An 11,813-nucleotide genomic window follows, 5' to 3' on the forward strand; every position below is an offset into this window, starting at 1 on the left:
AATAGCACGAGTAATTGGAACACATATTAAAGAAATTGACAAAAATTCACTAATGAACTTCCTAGTTAATTTCTGTACGACACATATTGCAATTTACGAATTGTAGCCGGTGAGCTTGTCAGGCGTATATTCTTGGAATGAATTTCCAGAATGGCACCAGTTTGTAGATATGCGCCATCAAACATCACCGTAAAAATGCACTGTTGTTTCACTTACTTTTTTACCAAAATGAATTTTTATATACATTGAAGCACAAAAGTAACTGGAACGCCCATGTATTTCGTCCCACACTTTGGGAAATAATATCAATAATTTCTCGAAACTGGTGTCATCCTGGAAATTCATTTCAAGTGGATGCGTCTTGCAAACTCACCGGCTACAATTCGTAAATTGCAATATGTGTCGTGAAGTAAGAAACTAAGAAGTTCATTAGTCAGTTTTTATTAATTAGTTGAATATGTGTTTCGATTTATCGTACTACTAATGTCCGCCTCTTTGAATAACCCAGCTTAACGATAAGAATTGGGCTACCTAGCCACAGGCGAATTTTAAAAATTTCTTAATTCTGACCACCCGGTATATTTCCCACCTTGATACTCCTAATGCTAACGCAGTAAAAATATTTGTAGTACTGATGAATCAGTAGCTGTGGCAACAATGGGCGTCACTTCTATTTTGGTGTTTGTTGCGCTGTAATAGTTTGAGTTGAACACAGATGGCGCTAAGAAACAGACTCAGATGACGTAATAAACCGTCATGTTTTCGACGTATGGGCTTCTACTGAAGGTTCCCTACCGCATTACTGAGTATACTGCTATGCACTACTAACCTCCAGCTGCAGGGTAACTATCTGAAAGTAAAGGCACTTCTTCGAATAGTCTTCTAATAATCCGCACTGTCAATATAGCGATGTGCAAGTTGACTTAAAAAGAAAACTCTTTTTGTTCCCTACCGCGAAGGGGGGAATGTTGAGCCAGCGAGCAAGCATGACTTTAATCTTTCTGAAAAGTTAACGCTTTCAGTAAAGTTTAAATGGGGAATAAAAAGAAAAAAAAAAGGCTGGAAGTCAATGCAGCCTCTAGTTGCCGCCGGCGAAAGAAAATGGCTTTCTGGGATGAGAATGGGGTGTAAGAAGTATGAAATTTACCCTGAGGCCTGTAGCTTCTTAAAAGGCAGCGTCTCAGAGCGCAGACTGTGACGAGGAAAGAATGCGAGAGCATTCCGCTTACCACTGGCACCACCCGTACCACACATGGTACGGCACGGTGGTAGTGCCACCATCGATACCGATACCATCGGGAGCATTGGTACCAGATCTATTATCTTTGGGGTCGGTACACATCTTTAGTCTGCACTTTCTTTGGGATCGGCCCACGAAAGAGGCTGGAAACACACCCCATACGAAAAAGTGGGAGTAACTTGCCAGGAAAGACATTTACTTAAATAATCCCCGCTGTATTAGCAAAATATCTTTCTACAACATAAAAGCCACTCTTGTAGTGAGAGGAGGATTGCTAAGGCAGGTAAAGGCAAGAACGAAAAGCACGGGGTGAAACAGCCTTGAAGTCTTGTATCAGCTCGCCGTGACGTCACAGCTTTTGATGACCGTCTGCTCAGCCCTATTTAATTTTTGTTTGGTAAAGTTGACACTGCTTCCCGAAAGCGCCACAGACTCAATGTACAAAGTTCTGAGAATTTTTTTACGGAGCAAGAATGGCCCAAACACGAAAAAGAAATGCTTTGCACTCACTGACGTAATGGCGTTCGAATTTGGCGCCAAATTAAAAGTTTACCACGATTTAAATTTTATGTTCTAAGAATCAACTAACTACCGCAAAATTCATAAAAATGGAGTTCTCAAAAGAATAACGCATGTCTAAACTGGTATAATGTTTATCTTTGTGTTCCCTTAAACGATTTGAGCTCTTCCTCGCAATTGGTGCTTCCTTGGCGCAGTCCCTGTATGCTCTGGCGGCTATCCAGTACACGCTGCTGACGGCACTGTTCGGCGCCACTGTGGTTCGCGCCGGCGCTTTCGATGGCCTCTCTCAGCTGCCTGTCTGGAAGCTTAGCACCTTCTCACGCCTCTCGGTGAGCACTACAGTTTTCAGTATGTTATCAATTTTGCATCTCGAGTGCTTGTCTTTCTTCTTCTCTTGTGTTGCCCTTTCACATCGTAGGTAACTGAAATAAGTTGATTATGCGTTGTCTTTTTGCCCTACTCAATGGTTAATAACAAATGCCAATAACTTTAACATTTTATAGTTACCCTATTGTGTACTTATGTGAATGCCTGTACCACAATGTCTACAGACCCTTCTAACCCACTGCTGTAAAAATCCCTGATGGGGTTGACAGTATCACGAAATAAATAAAACAAGTTCTTCGAAGCAATGACGTGCGCATGCAAGCGGGGGGGGGGGGGTGCGAGGGGTGGTTTAGTTGCTAAATAGGCTGCTAAAGGTGTACGGGGGTCGGCCCTCGACCATGATGTTGAAAAGAAAAACATGCAGATTGAACTCGCATCTTGAAGTCTGTGTGAACAGATGCGGTAACGAAGTGGGTGATGCAATACTCTACAATTGAATGCGATGCGTTCAATTATATTTATTTTTTGTCCTATGTTCCCAACGTATGATCTCATGCAGTGTTTATGCTTATGCGCTGCAGGAGTCCCAAGGTTGATGTCGTGCAATGTTTACGTTTATAGAAGAGACGGTTCGCAATCTATGTTGCAATGTAAACGCCGAATGAAGGATACAGCGTGAGGCGTTGAGGCAGCGATGTGACGAGAAAGACGGCGACGTGCGATGCTTGTCTAGGGTAGAACGGTGACGAAAGCTTTAGGCCCAGACAGGTACGATGCACATCTAAATACACAAAAGAATTGTATCACCCTTCAGTCAATTAGCACATAACCATTCTGGAGGTTTGGTCAACGTTGGGCACAGTTCGAGCCACGAGCGCTCGAGACAGCTCGCCTTTCGCAAGCTCGTAAAAAGAGGTCAATATCAAGAAAAGGCAGTTTGATAACTAAGCGGTTGTGTCGTCGTCTCCTCAATGTTCCAGACGCGATCCACAGGATCTTGCCCGTCGGGCCTGTCCAAGTGGCGCCGGCCATCGCAATTAGTCAGCAGGAGATCGCAGCCACACGAGCAGCCAAAGTCCTAAAAACCGCACCCACTGGCAACGATGATCACATCCGAAAAAGGATACGACCGTTAAGTTTTGAAACGGCTTTCATTCTAAAAGTGAAACTGACTTTGCGTAACTCCAGGGGGTAGTTGGTGTAGTACATAATTTCCTCGCCCACATCCGTGTCAAGGAGCAGTTAAGGAAGCCAAAGAAAGCGTATGGCAAATTATGTTGAGATCACGCACGCGTCTTGCAGAAGTTGTGGATTCGGATCCCACCATCGACAGTGTTGTCCATTCATCCGCTTTCCTTTCAAATGTTTTCTTACTATTCACACATTACAGAATAAACATAACAATTAATTACCCCTATGCATTCTCTGATTGCATTGCTTATGTGTTCAAATAGCTGTAACTTACAAAAAATCGAGCCTATCGAAACCCCTTATCTTTCTCGCTCATCGCCAAATAGACGATATAATATAACATTTAGTGTTAACTGACAAGGTAGTATCAACAAGCGCATCTATGTCCTGCGTAATACAACAGTAAATCACGACACAAATTCTATACTTTATAAGTATTTATATGCCTGTCATACTCCGGGCATACACTACACCATTCTTCCATCGACGAGCATTGTACATCGCGCTCATCCCCCTGACATCGCTGCGGCGAAGTCTCACACTGTGCGTCTGCTCGATTCGGTGTTTTGCATTTCGGCGTAGCTTGTGACTTGTGCGGTCTATAAAATATAACAGTGCATGGGTATGCACATTGCGTAGGATTCGAAGAGGCCAATTTTACGCATCACATTTGCTTGTCCAGCTATTAATTAGCCGTTTCATGTATTGTCACGATGTACAAATATGTGCGTTGAATCTTCATTTTTTTCCCCTCTCGGTTGTGCGACGTGCGAACTGTGTCGTTATAGACGAGCCCATGGGTCTTCGTAGACACTGTCCCGCCATCGGTTATGCCGATTGCATCGGGGCTCTGCGTGCAGTGATTAGTTGATTTATTGCTTACCAAACAGTGTTTAATGTCCCACAGCAACCCATGGGACGTTGTGGTGAACTCCTCCGGACCAATGGTGATAACCTATCAGGCCGCTTTAGCGCGCATCGGAAGCTCACTAAACTAGCGTTATTTTTGTCCGCCACCATCGAAATAAATGCCGTTGTCCGAAATCGAACCTGGGTGCTTTGCTTAGCCGTCGAGCTGCATGAGTATCGAGCAATCTTACTTTCACATAATCACGTGCTGAACGCCTCGATAACGGTTCTTGTTCGCTTTTCCATGTATTTTGAAGGTACGTGCAAACATAATGGCTTGCCGAAGTGTTCATTGTCAGCGTTCACGTCTTTATACGCGCCCAACGCGTCAATATACATTGTGTGGCCTACACGCAGGCCGCCTGCTGAACGTAGACGCCGATTATTTCTGTGTTACGGGGCCGAAAACTATAGGTAATAACTACACTGTGGCAATAAGCTGCAAAATACTTACGCAGTGGAAGGAAATAAGAAAACGCAGCCGGGATAGAACTTGCTCGGCCAGGAAGAGCTACTGCCAAAATCTGCACCAGTCAGCGAGCGTGCTGTACATGCTCGACTATGATGGTCATGCGGCTTTCTGTCGCATTGTACCAAGTAAAAAAATAAGAAACTTAGAAACTTAAGAAAAGCGCACATTGTAGGGGGTGACCTCTGAAAAAAGGCAACCAAAAGGTCCGACCCGTATGTCAATGTAGCGTAAGTGTGCAATTTTTTTTAAATTTTCATCAGTGACCCATTTACAGTGCTTGAGAAGTCCACCGTGTGGCATACTATATGGATGCGCGGGCAGGCAAATCAGTGTAAACTACCGACGCGTTCACGTTGAACGCGGCACGTGTGTTCATAAATATGTGAAGAGTTATAAAAATAGGTGATGCACGAAGTAACAATTTGCTGATGCATGGGATAAGCAATGCAGTGCATGTTAATCACGGCGCTCCGTGAACAGCTGCTTACTCTGTTTAAGGACTCCTCACGAGGTTTAAGCCTTACAAATAGACAAGCGCGTGGTGCTTAGACCTCAAGGCAGTGGTCGTGTGTGCAAATTATTGCGCCGACGTAAGCCGCGAAATCAGCCGAATATTCCAACGAAAGCCCGCGTGCCATTCGCGAGGAAGTCCCTCGGCCCTTCTATGCGAAGACATCACTCGCATGACGCTCAATCTAGGGTACGCAATCGCGTAATCTACAGTACTCTCAATCAAGCAATCTACGGTATCAGACTAATAGATTTTTAATGGTCGATAACAATGACGACAGGTCAATTGACATGATGTTTCAGCGCAATTACATATATCATAGCATTTTGCTGTGTTCAGCCGTCTTGCATTTCAACACGAATAAACTGTGCGGCTGAAGCAATTCGCAAAAGATGAAGTCTAAGGGCCGAGCAAGAAATGATGGAGTGGGCAGTGATCGTTGTAACGTTAAAGGAAAGCAAGACGCTGGTATGTACAAGAGAGCAAACAGATGAAAGTGATATTGCAGTTCAGATTGCAAAGGAAATGTTGGAGTTCTGGAGGTTGTACAATTGGTATAGTGGACGTACCTTTTTCTTTCTCAGAATGGACTACGAGGCCACCAAAATGCCGTCGCGGACAGCAGAGTATCAGATAGTGAGATAAGAAATGCGTAAACTTTTGAGCATTGCGACGGGTGTAAGAGCCCAGTTAGATATTGGCGGCGGAGAACTTCGTTCTGCAGTGAAAATTAAATAAAATGACAGCAAATGTCCGTTTATCGGTAGACCTTAAGGAGAGGTTATTATTTTCAAGAATCTTCGAGTGGAATGATTAAAGCGAATAGACACAAATAACTGGAGCTGAACTTGCTTGCAATGTTGCAACTGATGCACAAGTCACACTTTTAATAACATTTTTAACACGAAAGTGTTTTATGCCGGGGTCCACCAAGACTTCACTGACGTATTTCCGTCACGGAAATACGTCATAGAACATATTACAAAGAAAGAAACCAGAAGAGAAAGTTCCACAAACATGCAAAATTTGGAAATCGAACCCACGACCTCTCGGTCCGCGACGATAGATCGCCGAGCGTTTAACCCATTGCGCCACAAACGCATTTGCAGAGAGCTACACAGACGCGCCTTATATATCTAACACTCCTCCGTGAACCCGCGCTCTTGCTCGGGGCGGTGCCGCCGCCTACGAGCAGAAAAGAGAAGTACTGCATTATGACACTAACGCGCACCGACAGTGAACGCTTCGGTGGTCTCAGCACTACGACGCCTCGATGCCAGCATTCGAAGGGACGCTGGCATCAAGAAGCACTACCAACGCCACCTAGGTGGCGTTCACCGTACTCAGCACAGCGGAGCGTGGCCTCCGCAATTAGCTCTGAAAATGTTTCTGAAGTTGATCGCGGAGGCTGCAATTACGACGCGCTGTACGCGCTGATTTGACTCGGTGACGATTCAGTTACGTGCTTTGTCTTGCGCGTTGTATTAGTGTGTCAGTTACGTGCTTCGTCTTTCGCGTTGTGCTAGCGTGTGCAGCGTAGTGCAGCTTCCATATGCACGACGGTTGCTCATGGTCATCGACGTTGGTAGTCGTGATGGAGGAGACGTGCCACCAGGCGTCAGCGTGGGTGCATCAACGCCTAAGGGCGCTTTAGCCACAAAACACCAATAGACATTATATATCAATGTGCAATAAACATTACACTACTTCTGTGAAGACACGTTTCACTTTCGTGTTCTATACCGATTCCTATATAAGAGGGATCAACCACATTTTTTTTACAACCCACCTAATTTTCACATTGACAGCATTGACAGCACGTTGACTTTCTACTACCGTTATTATCCTATAGATAATAGGATAGGATAATAGGAGCCCGCACCAAGCTTACTTAATCAACACTATTGCCTCAATACAAAACCGTGCCGCTAGATTCACCACTTCCAGGTACAGCCGCCAAGAAAGCGTCAGTGCGATTAAATCATCCTTAGGACACGAGACATTGCTGTTGCGCCGGAAAATCGCAAAGCTGTGCCTTTTCCACCGACTATATTCGAACTTCCCACAACTACATCGAAAGCTTCTTATCCCACCAACCCGTACATCTCGTCGCCTTTTTAACTCCTGCAGCATCCAGCGCTTGCATGGTTCCACAGCGCTTGCATGGTTAAACACCTTCCTTTAATCAATCATTTTTGCTTAGCGCCATCGCAAAGTGGAACAATTTACCAGATAGATTTGTCAGTGCGCGTAACGCCATTATCTTTAAACAGCTGCTTACTGGTCACCTCAAACTCTAACCTTTTAATGACCGTACTGTGTGTTCCTTCTTTTGCGATTGCCATTTCACATTGTGACTTTTCTGCTGATTTGCTTTTGCATTGTATTGAGTGTACCGCTAAGTTTTTCTTTTTCAGTTGTGTTCTCAAACGAATCCACAGGCTGTAGGAAACTGTAACCATATCTTTATTCCTATTCTTACCTTCTGTAACCCCCCCTCCCCCTTATGTGATACCCCGACAGGGGTCCTTAAGGGAAAAATAAATGATGATGATGATAATAGCATCGTTTAACATGTAACGATCTACTCGGAGCATTATTTCTGAAATTATGACTTGTATCTTCTGCAAAAAGAAGTTGACAAATATAAATTAACTATACCCACGCTAGCCACGTAGGCCTTGTGAGTTTGGTTACCGCATCAGTTTCCGAAGCGGCTGCTGACGATGGCGCCTTGCGTGTGGTTATCACCCGCAGCTCTGGCAAGACGTGGTGGCCTTCGCCGCGTTCGGCATTGGTGTCGGTGGTTACGGCATCAGCTTTATCACCGCCCACAACTCCTTCCAGAACAACTTTGTCGTGTGAGTAACGTAGATGGTGCTATAACCGTGGGTTACATTTCTAGCCTCCTGAGACCCGAATACAGCTATGGAACATAATCGCTCTTCAATGTGGTTTTTATTGTCTACTGTTATGTTATGAATGTGAAAAAGAATTTTTAAAATTTAAATACCAGTGTTAGATGCCAGAAGCTGCGTGTCCATGTACGTGAAAAAGTAACTATATCCATCATCTCCTCAAGTTTGCTATGGTAAAAACTTGCATTTGATTGCCTAAACGCAGAGATGATGATGGAGATACGTGTAGTACATTACCATGCTACGGCCGCGTCGGTATTTTCACGCAATCTTTTCGAAACACACTTCAAGGTTGCTTTCAGCCGTCTGGGACAGAACAGAGGTCTAGATTAATCGTCAAATTTCTCGAAAGCATTTGACAAGAATATGAGTAAGCCTGTTCTTTACAGGTACATATTGACCATTTTCGCGGCGATCCCGTGGGCGCTGCCATGTTTGATCCCGTGGTGACGCGTCCATTGCTTGCCTCAACTGCCTCCGTTGCCGTCGGTGCGGCTTAGCAAACCTGTTTCGGGAAGTATCTTAAACGGTTGCTGGGTGGACGACACGAAGCTTTGGCCACAGCTTCAGAGAACATGCAAAAGCGCTTTCGGAGCTGATTAAGCTATGTCCAAACGGCGCAAGCAGCGTATTGATGCAATTGTTCTAAAAGCGGGGCTAAATATGTATTCCAGGCTATCCAAATTTTCCGCTCATGAATTGAATCAGGGTTAGCATGTTTTACTCTTCATTCTTTATTTGGCAAATATTTTGAAGCAGCGGCTTGTCATGTTTCTGACTCAGTAAAGTTCCTCGGTGCGGTCACTATCTGATTATTTTCTGCCTAATCGCTCGCAGGTGTGCTCAGCTCCATTTGATTTGTTCTTGCTGCGCACAAGGGTTGAAACTTAGCTGTTCTGTACATTGTAATACCTTGTAGCAAAGACGTATAATCGCTAGTAACTCGCTTACCTTTGTGGACCGTCTCGAAACATTCAGCTTCGACCATCCGTGCGCTATCGGTGTAGTACCGTCATTTATTGTGCGTATATAGTGCTCATATATTCGAGTGTGTGCGCATTCACTTATTCTTGACACGTTGGCGAAAGAGTGGTCGTAGGTTTCCGTGCCTTTTGGGGTAGATATGTGTAGATACCACGCGCGAAACCTAGTATAGGCCGTTTTACATGGCGCGATTGGGGAGAAAAAAATCGTTCTGTCGCGCACGTCGCAGAGCGATTTTCGCTGGCAGCTTTCACATGAGTCTTTTACCGCGCGATTTCCGTCGCAGCCACGCCCAAGCTTGCTCCCTGCTCACAAAGTATCCATGCCTGCATCGTTAAATAAAAACAACATGGAAACTAGTCAAATATTACAATTTCATATTATTTTTTTGAAAATAGAAAAGTACACAATTTTTCAGCCTTTAAACGCGTTGAGACTGCGATCGCTTAGTCCGCAGTTGCGGCTGGTGAAAATGCTACACAAACCGCATAAGCGTGCGGCGTGGTGGGGTGGTTTTGTTTTGTATACTCTAGTTGTGTTGTTGCGGTACGATGGAAGCCACAACTCTTCTCCTGGAGGAGTATTTGCCTATCCAAAAGAAGTAGCTACTATTAAGTGTGCAAGTGCCTGGCACGATTTGTAGCAAAGAAGACGTGGACGACGGCGACGATCGTGAGGGTACGTGCCGTATGTTGAAGGCGGCGTCAGCTCCCGACCTGGATAACATGCAGCTTTTCCTTTTAAACGAATTGTGCGAGCTGGAGAAAAAAAATGTTGATGAAGCTCCTGAGCCACAGGCGCTGGTGGGTGCGCTCTGTTAAAACATCATTGAAACTGGTGCGCGACATTGCTCCGCTGAGCTTCCAACACGTGGTAAAACAGGAAAGGGCCTATTTCGACGGCGCTTGCTGTTACGTCACGTTGCTCCGCCCACATCGCGCCGATCATTGCGACTCAGCGACGGAAATTCCAACATGTTGGAATCCCGTCGCGGAGAGCCTGCGACATCACGGCGGTCGCAGAGCGACGGAATTCGCTGTGTCGCTGTGTGAAAATCGCTCCATGTGGAACGGCCTATACGCGGTTGCAGCCGGAGTAGAATGCCGCCACTTCTCGCTCCCCCTCCTCCCCAATGCCTCGCAACGTTAAGTGCCCTTTGCTGCCCGCTTTCCTCTCTTTCGCGCGGGCGAGATTGAAGCGCGATCGTCGGCTTTCACGAGCACATAGAGCATATACGGTGCCTGGCGACGATATTATCGCCCTTGGGTTTATACGAAACCTCACGGCGACGGCGTCGTCTAGGGCTGAAATGCGCCTGGAGTGTCCATATAATTGCTATCGCAATAAAATTGTATTAAAAATAATTGAGGTTTTACTTGCCAAAACCATGCTTTGATTATGGGGCACGCCGTAGTTGGGGACTCCGGAAATTTCAACCACCTGGGAATGTGTAAGGGGCCCCCAATGTACGGCACACGGGCGTTTTTGCATTTCACCCGCGGCAGGGATTTCATCCCGCGACCTCGTGGGTAGCAGCGCAACAACTTTGCTAAACGTGGCTTCCAATGACAAGGGCGGCTTACCTGATGACGTCAGAACGAAAAACATTTATCTTATCTGCAAGGTCTTGCCTAACAGGCGGAGTGCGCGTTGTTGTATGGGCACTTTATGCAGTAACGTCTCAAGAGGGAGAACTCGAACGCCATTATATTCGGTTGCTGTGAAAAAAAAAAAAAAAAAAAAAAAAACGTCCCAAGAAGGCGTGTTTAGCCTTCAACGTCTGAAGTAACGTTTTTTTTTTTTGTTTGTTTTAACGCACCACACCAACCAAGCTACTAAAGCGTAAGGCTAAGGATTATTTTTAGCCTACAAAGCCCCACATATTTATTTTTGATACGTCGAGCTTGATACGTCAATATTCTGGCGCCCTAGCACAGTACCACTTCAATGAAATTAGATAAGCTGTTTACCTTGATTCATATCCATGCAGAGTAAATTTTTTAAAAGAAAGAACTAAAGGAGTAATTCGTTACAGATTTACTGCTGCAGTAATTTCTGATTGAGTAATTGGTTAGCTAAACTATGCAAAACTGAAAGCTGGCTCCAGCGTACCAACACGGTAGTATATAGGTGATGTGTGAACATTACCGTTGCCTAAATCATTAATTTTAAGTATCAAAAGCGCATAGGACTTATGATCGGTTGCGTACTAGTCATGGGCGGCCAACAATATTACGTATGCCTGCTCGTACCAATATTACGTATGCCTGATCGCCCAACACGAAATAAAACTTTTTTGCAACTTCAATATACCACCGACAAGAAATATATATGGCCAGACATTAGTGGAATTTATTGGCATAAAAATATGAAATGACTTACCATTTGAGGCAAAACAAAACAAAAATGTATTACATTGGTTAAAAAAGTACTATCTTCAGCAAATGTCAGCGGAACCTGTCTGAATATGTTCATCCCATGTACGTGACAAATAGTATGTACTAGTTTTCAAATATGTTTTGTATGCTAAGTTGCAAACGAGATTTTTTTTGTCGTACTAACCAAGTGTTCCTCTCATTCTTTACTGTTTTTCTATATGCTCTATGTGTTCGTTATATTTATTTTGTGCTATAAAGTGTCACTGATAAGATTACTAATACATATTTGTAAATGACCCCACTACTAGCCTTTGGCTAAGGGGTCATACAGTGTTTGCAGACAATTTGTATTAACTTTGAA

This window comes from Dermacentor silvarum, chromosome 10, assembly GCF_013339745.2.
Source record: "Dermacentor silvarum isolate Dsil-2018 chromosome 10, BIME_Dsil_1.4, whole genome shotgun sequence".
Classification (NCBI taxonomy): Eukaryota; Metazoa; Arthropoda; class Arachnida; order Ixodida; family Ixodidae; genus Dermacentor; species Dermacentor silvarum.